Consider the following 10,216-nt stretch of genomic DNA (forward strand, 5'->3'; position numbering starts at 1 on the left):
AACTATCCAACCTACTCCAAGACCCCGCTTACAAACCTCTAAACACAGACCCCACCATCTACCTGGGAAAAACCACCAAATCCATAATAAAAGCCTCTCCCATCAGTGAAGAGATCCAGCAAAGAATCATCCTCAGAGAGAAATCTTCCAAATGCCCCAAACTCTATGACCTTCCCAAGATACTCAAAGAAGGAACACCACTCAGACCCATAGTCAGCTCCATAGGCTCACCTCTACAGAATCCTGCCAAATTTCTTGCCAAACAACTTCAGCCCTACACAGAATCCATCACCTCACACGTACAAAACTCAATCCACTTCATAGAAACAATAAAGAAACAAAACCTACAATCAAGCGACCTATTCATGAGCATCGATGTCATATCCCTCTTCACCCAAGTGCCTATAAAGGAAGCCTTGGCAGCTATCCAGAACAAACACAACCCCCCTAAACACATCCCGGACCTGACCAACCACTGCCTAACCAACACATATTTCATCCATAATGGACAAAGATACAAACAGATAGAAGGAGCACCCATGGGATCACCTCTCTCACCCGTCATCGCAAAGTTATACATGGAACATTTTTTTAAAACAAAGTTTTATTGGTTTTTTTAACATTTTACAAGGGAAAAAGGTAAAGGAAAGGTTACAAATTTTGGCAGTTGCAATGTGCGGTAGGTGCCCCCTCCCTCCATACTCATAGTATACATTTACACAAAATTCATTACTAAATAGTAACATATAGTCAGCATATAAATTCAATTAGTAATTTTGATCAGTTTATATCAGGTGGATTTTCTTGCTCATTTTTGTGATCTGAGCTTTCTCGGTATTGCCCCATCTCCCCCCGCCGACAGAGCTCCGGCCCCTCCCGTGTCCTGTATGTCTGTTGAAGGTTCATCTGGTTTTTCTAGGAGTACTTTGCTTTTTTCCATAAAGGCCTGCGCCTCTATGGGTGTATTAATTCTAACTCTTGTCTCCTCCCAGAATATTGGCATACCTTCAGGCATCAGCCATCTGAACCACACCCCCTTCTGGTATAATTTATTCGCTAGTTGCGAATAACTTTTTCTTTTTTCCCTCACTTTCTTGGGGACCTGTTTCAGAATGGTTATCTCCCTATCTTGGTATGTCAAGGCTTGCCCCCTTTGTGCACTCAGAATTTCATCTCTTGTACTTTTTCTGAGAAATTTAATGTGTACCTCCCTGGGTACATTATGTGTTCTAGCGTAGGCTGAGTTCACTCTATAAACCAGATCTATTTCCCACCCCATATGTTGTTTCTCTTTCTGGATGTATTCAGCCAAAATACTTGTCATGATGTCCCTTATATTTTCATCATCTGCCTCCATCACGTTTTGAAATCTAAGGTAAAAGGACATTCTCTCAAATTCTATTTTCATCTGTTGGGTGTCAAGTTCTTTGTTTCCCTTCTGCACCCCTTCCATCCCCTCCCTCATCTCAGCCGTCCCATCCTCCAAAAGATCCAGTCTCTGTGAGTTCTTATTAATTTGGGCCTGGTTCTCTTTAATTTCTTCTTTCATCTCCTTTAGTTGTTTCTTTATTTCCTCTTGTCCCTGTAGGAGTTGCTGGAACATTTGTTGAAACTCCGTCTCTGTAGTTTTAGGTTGCATCAAAGCTGTTATCGTTGATTGTGTACTAGGACTGGAGGTTGCAGATGTCGGGGCAGAGGCAGCAAAGCCAGGCTTTCCAGGAGGTGGTTTTTTGGGTGACATTGTTTATGGAGTAAAGAGTTCAATCAGTATAGAGAATGATCAGTCAGAGAGGCAGAACAGCCAGGAGAGTCCAGGAGACAAAAGGTCCAGGCAGAAGAGGATTTTTTTCTAATCACCCTGGCAATAGAGCAAAGTTTTTCACTCCAGGGAGTTCAAAAGAAAGCAATCAACAAGAGATTTATCTGTGTAGCACGGAGACAAAGACCGGAAGCCTGAAGTTTTAAAGGTGGAGTCAGGTTTCACAGTTCATAAAGACAACGGAAGTGTGCCATCTTGCCCTGCCAGCTTCGGGTTTAGAGGCAAAAACAAAGTTTTCAAAGTTCAAAGTTCCCAAAGTTTCCAGATCATCATTATGTTATGGGATTAAATCCGAAAATTCACTTAGTAAGGGCGTGACATCATTGGTTGGCTCTCCCCCTCCTCCTTCCCCTGGGGCTGAGAGCAGAATTGTTTCAAGCCACCTGTCCGAGGGGGGGGGCAAATCCGCCTCCCTCCAGCTGCGCCTCTCCAAATCAAGCCGAAAGGAAAAAAAACTTAAACTGCTGACAGTTTTCTTCAACTTGGTAAGGGGAATGGAGGGGAGTTTACGCCTCACCACACTGTAGCCGCGTCCTTCTGCTCTCTTTTTCTCTGCACAGCCTCACAGCGAAGATGCCGGAGCGTCTCCCCATCGTGCTCCCCAGTGCCTGGAGCAAGGCGGGGGGGGGGCACCAGCCACCGCCGATCCAGGGATCCCCCACAGTACCGCCCCTCTGGCAGGAGCCTCTACGGGGTGGCCTGTGCCCCCCAAGGAGTGGGGGAGCCCACCGGGGAAGCGCGGGGCGAGCAAGACTTGCCCGTCGCCATCAGCCGCCGGAACCGGAAGTCATACATGGAACATTTTGAAACTAATTCCTTAGATAAATCTGAACACAAACCCAAACTCTGTCTTAGATATGTTAATGACACTTTCATGATTTGGCCACATGGGAAAGAAAAACTGGACAGCTTCCTCACACATCTCAACAGCCTACACCCCAAATACAATTCACCATGGAGATAGAAGCAAACAACCAACTTCCCTTTCTGGATGTCCTAATCTACAAAAATTCCAATGGCTCCCTAGGACACACCATCTACCAGAAAAAAACACACACCAACCGCTACTTAAATGCACAATCCCATCACCACCCTGCACAGATCAACTCTGTAGCCAAGACCCTCATCTCCAGAACCAAACGCCTAGCCGACAAAGACCACCTGAAAACTGAATTACACCCTCTCACAAACGTATTAATCTCCAACGGATTCCAAAGAAAAACAATTACCAACCTAATCCAAAGGGAGACTCCCCCTAAAAACCAAGGCACAAAACAGGACAACGGCATCACCCTCCTCCCTTACATCAAATGCACCACAGATAAAATCAGCAAATTTCTCCACAAACACAACAGCCTTCAACACTGACCAAAAAATAGCCAACATCTTAAGAAACCCCAAAGACAAAATCCAGCTAGAAAACCAAGGAGTCTACGAAATACCATGCAAAATTTGCCCTGCAACATACATAGGATAAAAGAACAGGAGAATAAATGCACACATCGCAGAACACAAGAACGCAGTAAGAAAAAAAGAAAAAACTTCCTCCCTTTTCCAGCACCTTAATTTTGAAGGAACCAGGTTAATCTCCAAAACAGAACACTTCAACAAGAGAATAATTATGGAAGCTATCGAAATAGAGAAACACCCCCACAACATGAATAAATGTGATGATACCTCCTGCCTAACAGACATCTGGAAACCAACCCTCGTCAACAATCGAGCCCCACCCACCACCCAGGCTGTTACAACATGAAACAACAATACACACACAGCCAGCACCAATCAGCAGCAATCTACCAATCATGATACAAACAAAACTAATCATTCCACTTACTGAAACAAAGCCAGCACTCCACACCCCCCACCAAGATTTATAGAAAGACGGCAGCTCTGATCACACTTTAAGTCCAAAACCCAGCCTGAAGATGGCGAGTGAGACCTCACTGAAACGTTGCCAAGACAATCTCAATCTTACACGGGAAAAGACCCGAATATAACAATACAACAATATGTATATTAAAAATAAAAGCATATGGTTTCCGATTTCATATACATGACTGGGGGTAGCTAACAATTAAAACAGAATAAAAACAAAACCCAATAATTAGAAACATAAATAATAGGACACAGAGTAAAATAGCAGCTGAGAATAATTAAACATCATGGGCAATATAATAATTTTAAAAAATGAGCTTACCCACAGGACTCATCTTGTATGGATGACTCTGGGTGGCTAACAATTAACACCAGAATAAAAACACAGTAAAAACAACAGAAATAACATGAAGTCACATAGCAGCTGAGTGCCCTCAGTTAATACAACCAAGGCTAATAAACATGATCACTCTCACTAACATCTTGACAGTCCCAGGCTTGACAGTTAATCTGAGATTTCAATGCTTTGTGGAGTGCTTTGAGGCAACCCTGACTTTTGGGGGGCAGGGGAGGTGAGCAGGATGATTTTCCAAATGTAGGTGCCATGGTAGAAAAAGTCCTTCTTCTCCTGGGTCCCGCTAGATCTGGGGTGTCAAATTCAAGGTTCTGGCCCACAGTGTACCTAGATCTGGCTCACAGGTGCCCCCGACACAAGCAGGGGATGTGCGGTCAGGGGAGGCAGGGGAGGCAGAGCCTCACCGCTCTCATCATGAAAAGAAAAAAAAAGGGAAAAGGGAAAAGGCACACGTGGTCCGATTCCCTGCCTTCCTGAGTCAACATGAAGGGGACCACGGAGCACGAGCCGCGGGACCATGGAGCACACTCCATGGTCCCCTTCATGTTGACTCAGGAAGGCTGGGAATGGGACCATGTGTGCAGGAGGAGCGCGCTCCACGGTCCCGCGGCTCGTGCTCCACGGTCCCCTTCATGTTGACTCAGGAAGGCGGGGAAAGGGACCATGTGTGCAGGAGGCTGAGGCAGCCTCAGCCTCCTGCACACGTGGTCCCATTCCCCGCCTTCCTGATGATGTCACCAGCCTCACCAGCCATAAACCTCACCGCACGTCACTTGCCAAGTGACACTGAGCTGACCATGCCCCCCCTGGCCTCTGCCCCCCCCAACTTTCTGCCCCCTCCCCAGGGTCAAACATAACCCTGATGTGGCCCTCAATGAAATCGAGTTTGACACCCCTGCACTAGATGGCGTTCTGTGGTGGTTGGACCATGGCTGTGCCGCTGGATCTAGAGGAATGGACGACACCCCTGGAGAGTGTCACATCTGAACCAAGGGACTCATAACTGCCTGCACTGCTACCTTTTGTACTGAAGCATCTGAAATACTTTTCAAGGGCAGTCCCATGTACAGTGCATGGCAGTAATCCAATTTTGATAGGTCCTTATTCTTCTTTAAATGTTATTTCTCCAGAAAATATTGAAGATTGCAAGTTGATGCTGAAGATTGCAAGTTGGGATGAGGATGCAAGAATACATCCCCAGCTATAAGTTTCTACTATTCATACATATGAATTCAAATATTATTCAAAAATAATAAAGTAATTTATGTCTTTCAATAAAGCAATTCTTCTGAACGAAATACATGAATACAGCAATAGAAAGAGAAACTATTAGATGATCAAATTTTACATGCCATTTTTTTCTGACCGGGGTAGGTTTAGGAACATATAAAAGTCAATCAGAAAACAGAAAATGTTTAGTCTCTGTGCAATTTGAAGCCCTTTTACAAGGAGCTGGATATATCTCATTGTCTAGAATTAAATCCCTCTGTTTCAATTCAATATTAAAATAAAAATAGGTATGCAAAACAACAGAAGAGGCATAAAAGGATTAGGAATGAAATTTACATAATTGGTTGCTAGATAGAGAATAACTAGAATCTTATTAATCATAATCAGAAATTGCTCCTATAAATTAATGATAATGCTATCAATTTGCCAAACAGATACCTGAATAAACTTTTAAGTAGTAGTTTCACATTTGGCTGCAAAACCCTGAAATGGCTCAGCATAAAAAATGAGAACAAAGGAGAAATAATTTTAAAACAACAATTATTGGCACAAAAGAGCTGACAATGCTTTTTAAAAATATATTCCTATCATTTATGGAAAAAATAAGCTGCATTAGAGATTTCCAGCTTTTGTTGACTACAAGTTTTATCACAAATATATGATTTACTTAAATAGATATTCTTTGTAAACTATAATCCTAGTGCTTTTCTCTGCTTATTAGTTCATTTTCTTTACCAGCATCAAAAAGTTTCTTTCAGATTGTTCTACAAATATATGCTGATTATTTGTACTTTAAGCACCCTGGAGAATTCTTGTTAACATAAAAGGTAAATGTTTTCAAAGCATTTCCCATCTATAGGCTCTAATTTATATTCTAACCACTAAATGAGAAAAGAGAGAAAGAAAGAATGAAATAGTGATTTTTTAAAAAAGATCTGAGAAATGCCCTTATCTTAACTTTTGAAAAAGGTAATCCATTTTTTAAAATTTTTTGAATTTAAACACCCTAACCAATTGAGTCATTTTCAGTAAATCTTCAAAAAGTTGCTGCCTAGAATGTGAAATTAAATAAAGAAAAACTGATATAATTTCTTATTTAAGGTCCCTAAATCCCTTGTTAATCCGAATTAAAATAATTTCACTTTGAAAACTGAATTGTTGGAAGGCCCAATAGGCTACGACACTTGAATCTGGATACCCCAGGGTAGTTACAGGGTAGATTTTCTTTTCCTTTTTTTCTTTTCTGCTCTTATCCTGTCTTTATTATTTTTATAAATAATTCATGCAATCCACGCAATACTCCTTCCTCCTCCTATTTTTCCTGCAACAACTATCCTAGGAGGTCGATTGGGCTGAAAGAAAGTCACTGGCCCAAGGTCACCCAGCCATCCTTCATGCTAAAGTTAAGGTGAGACTCACAGTCTCCTGGTTTCTAGCCTTAAACTACTAGACTAAAGTGGTTGTACATAGTCATGATCTACATGGTGACACGTAGATCATTTGCAGATGCAAGGAACTCTTACCCTGTTCTTGGTTACTAAAGAAGAAAATACGCCATAGCTTTAGACTCTAGTTTGTGTCCTTCTTTTTTACATTAATATGCAACTATTACATACAGAAGCCTAGATGGTTATTTATTTATTTTATTTTATTTAGTTTGTCAAACATGTACAAGATAACAGGTATAATTATAAACATGGACATGAATAAAGGAAATGAGTACAAATAAATGGGGACAGTAGGACAGGGATAGTAGGCCTGCTGGTGTGCTTATGCACGCCCCCTTTACGGACCTCTTAGGAATGGGGTGAAGTCCATGGTAAACAGATTAAAGTTGAAGCTGTGGGGGGTTGAGGATGTAACAATGGAGTCAGGTAGAGCATTCCAGGCATTGACCACTCTGGAGCAATTTACCTTGAGTTTGTATCTATTGTTTTCCCGTGTATTGTTGAGATTAAAACTGAAGTAGTCGTTGACAGGTAGAACATTGTAGCAGACAATTTTGTGTACTATGCTGAGGTCAGGCCATAGGCAATGTAGTTCCTGGTTGTCCAAGCCCCAAATTTTGAGTGAATCCTCTAGTGAATCTTGTACTGAACATGGGGTAGAATTTCTAAGATAACATTCTGTTGCACAAAAATAGCAGGGCTTTGATCACATTGCTGTGATTGCTATATTGCTTGTTCTGACTCATCCTGAGGTTTCTGTTGTGTCCAACTGTGATTATGAACCAATTTAGAATGCTAATGTTGGGAGAAGGAACTGAAATACAATACAGTTTAGTGGCAGGGAGTGGTTAATATCACTCTAACAATTTATAGCAAAGGGGATGGGGTTGGGAGCAACTGAATTACTCTTCATCAAGTATGAATATTGTAGACGGGTATTTTTGGTGGATCTATGTTGTTGTCATTTTTATTCAATATTTAGTTGCCAACAGTGCTGGCAACATTCTAGTAAATAGATTGCAGTTTTACTCTCCTTGTTAACAACATTAATGACAAAAAAATGTCTGCAGGGCAAAACAGGATTGATTACTACCTTTTAAATGAGCTTTTATTCCTATATTATTTTTATTACACTCCACTAGCAGACATCCAAGATATTTATATTGACTGAATTTGATTAACATTCTCTCATTTTTCTTTTTTCCTTACTAACACTTAGTCTTGCTGCTTGTAATAATTTCTGTTTCTGTCCCTTGATTCATGTCTAATACTATTGGCAACAGAGAAGGAGAGAACTGGCTAACAAGAATTGGGCTGAGATAAGAAGAGTGTAGCCTTTAGACTTATATACCACTCCATAGTGTTTTACAGCACTCTCTGAGCAGCTTACAGTGTCAGCATATTGCCCCCAACAATCGGGGTCCTCATTCTACTGACCCCAGAAAGATGGAAGGCTGAGTCTTGAGCTGGTCAGGATCAAACTCCAGGCTGTGGGCAGTTAGCCTGCAATACTGCATTCTAGCCACTGAACCACCACGGCTCCTGGGTGATCTTCATTTCTCTATTGAGGCATTCATTTATTTCAAAGCAGCTGTCTGTTGCCCATTTTTTTTCCACCAGGTTCAATAGGATGTATGTATCTCAATGTTTGGGACTTTCAGTAGGGTGAAATTGGAAGTTATAAGGTAACAATTATTGAACCGAGATAGCTCAATTTTTTAATTTTAATTGCCTTGATCTGCAGTCACCTTCTTTAACCACAATGCTGATCGTGGAGTAAATTCACAGTGTTGTCAGTCCTTTGCATAACAGATCATGCCTATATGATATGCACCTACACACACACACACACACACACACACACATCAAGTAAAAACAAAAAGTAATTTTTCACTTTTCATATTCAGTAAATCTCCAGTGAGCTGGCAGGTATTATAGATAGCAATCTTAACATTGATCCCCACCCCACCCCCAAGGTTGGTGTGAAATGTTCTGGTCTATATATTTAACAAACTGCCTAGATTAAAATGCAGGAGATGTTCAACACTCTGAAGGATTGTAACTTGCTTTCTTTCTTGCTTGTTTTTTCTCCCCCACTGAATGTTCTTATTTTTGAAATAAAGTTAAAAGTAAAAGCAATACCCATGTGTATAAGAATGCAACAATGTCCCTAAAGAAATAAAGCATATTCATCTTTTATTACTGTTTTCTTCTTTGGTCCTTATCTCTGATTAATGAATATATATTTGTTTGGATATAGGAGTTGTGTATGTATTTACTTGGTCTTAACACACACACACACACACAAACACACACACACACACACATATATGTGGCTTATATTTTAAGCTTCTGCTGTTCTACTTTGCTCATTTACATAAGTATTTATATATACTTTAGATATGTATTCTTTTGTCAACAATCTCATTTGATTTCATGAAATGAAAAGTTATTCATTTTTATTGTTTCTATATAAAATCTATGTCTCACCGACCTATTTTAGAATAATTGCTTCTTGTTTTCCCCCTCAGTTTTATATGTCTCCACCCGGTTACTTATTTTGCACTAGCCTGCTATTAAATTTTAAGAAGTTTCCAGAAGAAAAGCTCCAAGCACTGTCAAACAAAGTCAATAACAGTTTCACATTTTCTTCTTTAACAAATTTTCTTTAGGAACAACAACAACAAAAAAAAAATGATGGAAGAAGTAGTGGGATTTTTTTTTTGAAACTTACAAATGGAGGATACTATAATTTAAAGTATTTGCGTCATTCTGTGAATAAGGGGATCTAATTATAATTGAAATGTATTCAGAAATGTATGAGACTTGTTTCTGTACAAATATATGTTAGCCTTCCTTAGCTCTATTTGTAATTTTAAAAATACACAACCATGCTGACCTGCATCTTTTAATGTTTTGTTTGAACCTTAGGCAGATATTAGTCAATTTACATTTTGATTAATCCCAAACTGACTGGTCCTCAGAACTCCATTGACCTGTCAATTTCTCTACTACCTGAGCAAGGTGAGAATGAGTAAGAAAAGCCTCTGAAAAGGAGTTATAAGTGAACATAAACCAATAACTCTTCTTCCTGTAGGCTAACAAAAAGATCACATTTGGTATATTCACAAAGCTCTTTTCAACTATCAAAACTTAGTTCCTCAAGTTTTGTTTCCCTGGCAAATATTTGCAATAAGAAATTTATCCAATATTTGCTGAACTGAAGCAGTTCTTTCTTCCTGTCAACCTAATCATTTTACACAGTATAACTGTATTCTGAAAAGATAGTTTTTCAAAATAAAAGTTTCTCACTAAGACGGAAAATGCCATTCATATTTTTAAAAGATGTCCATTGAGGGTCTTACATTAAGTTGCTTTTCAGAACATAAAGGTCATATTGTATTTTGCTGAGAAGGGAAGAACTTCTAAATCATTCTATTTTAGATTTGATTGTGAAATAAAATATATGTGAAATATTGCTATCTG

This window comes from Natrix helvetica (genome assembly GCF_964273705.1).
Source record: "Natrix helvetica genome assembly, chromosome: 6".
Classification (NCBI taxonomy): Eukaryota; Metazoa; Chordata; class Lepidosauria; order Squamata; family Natricidae; genus Natrix; species Natrix helvetica.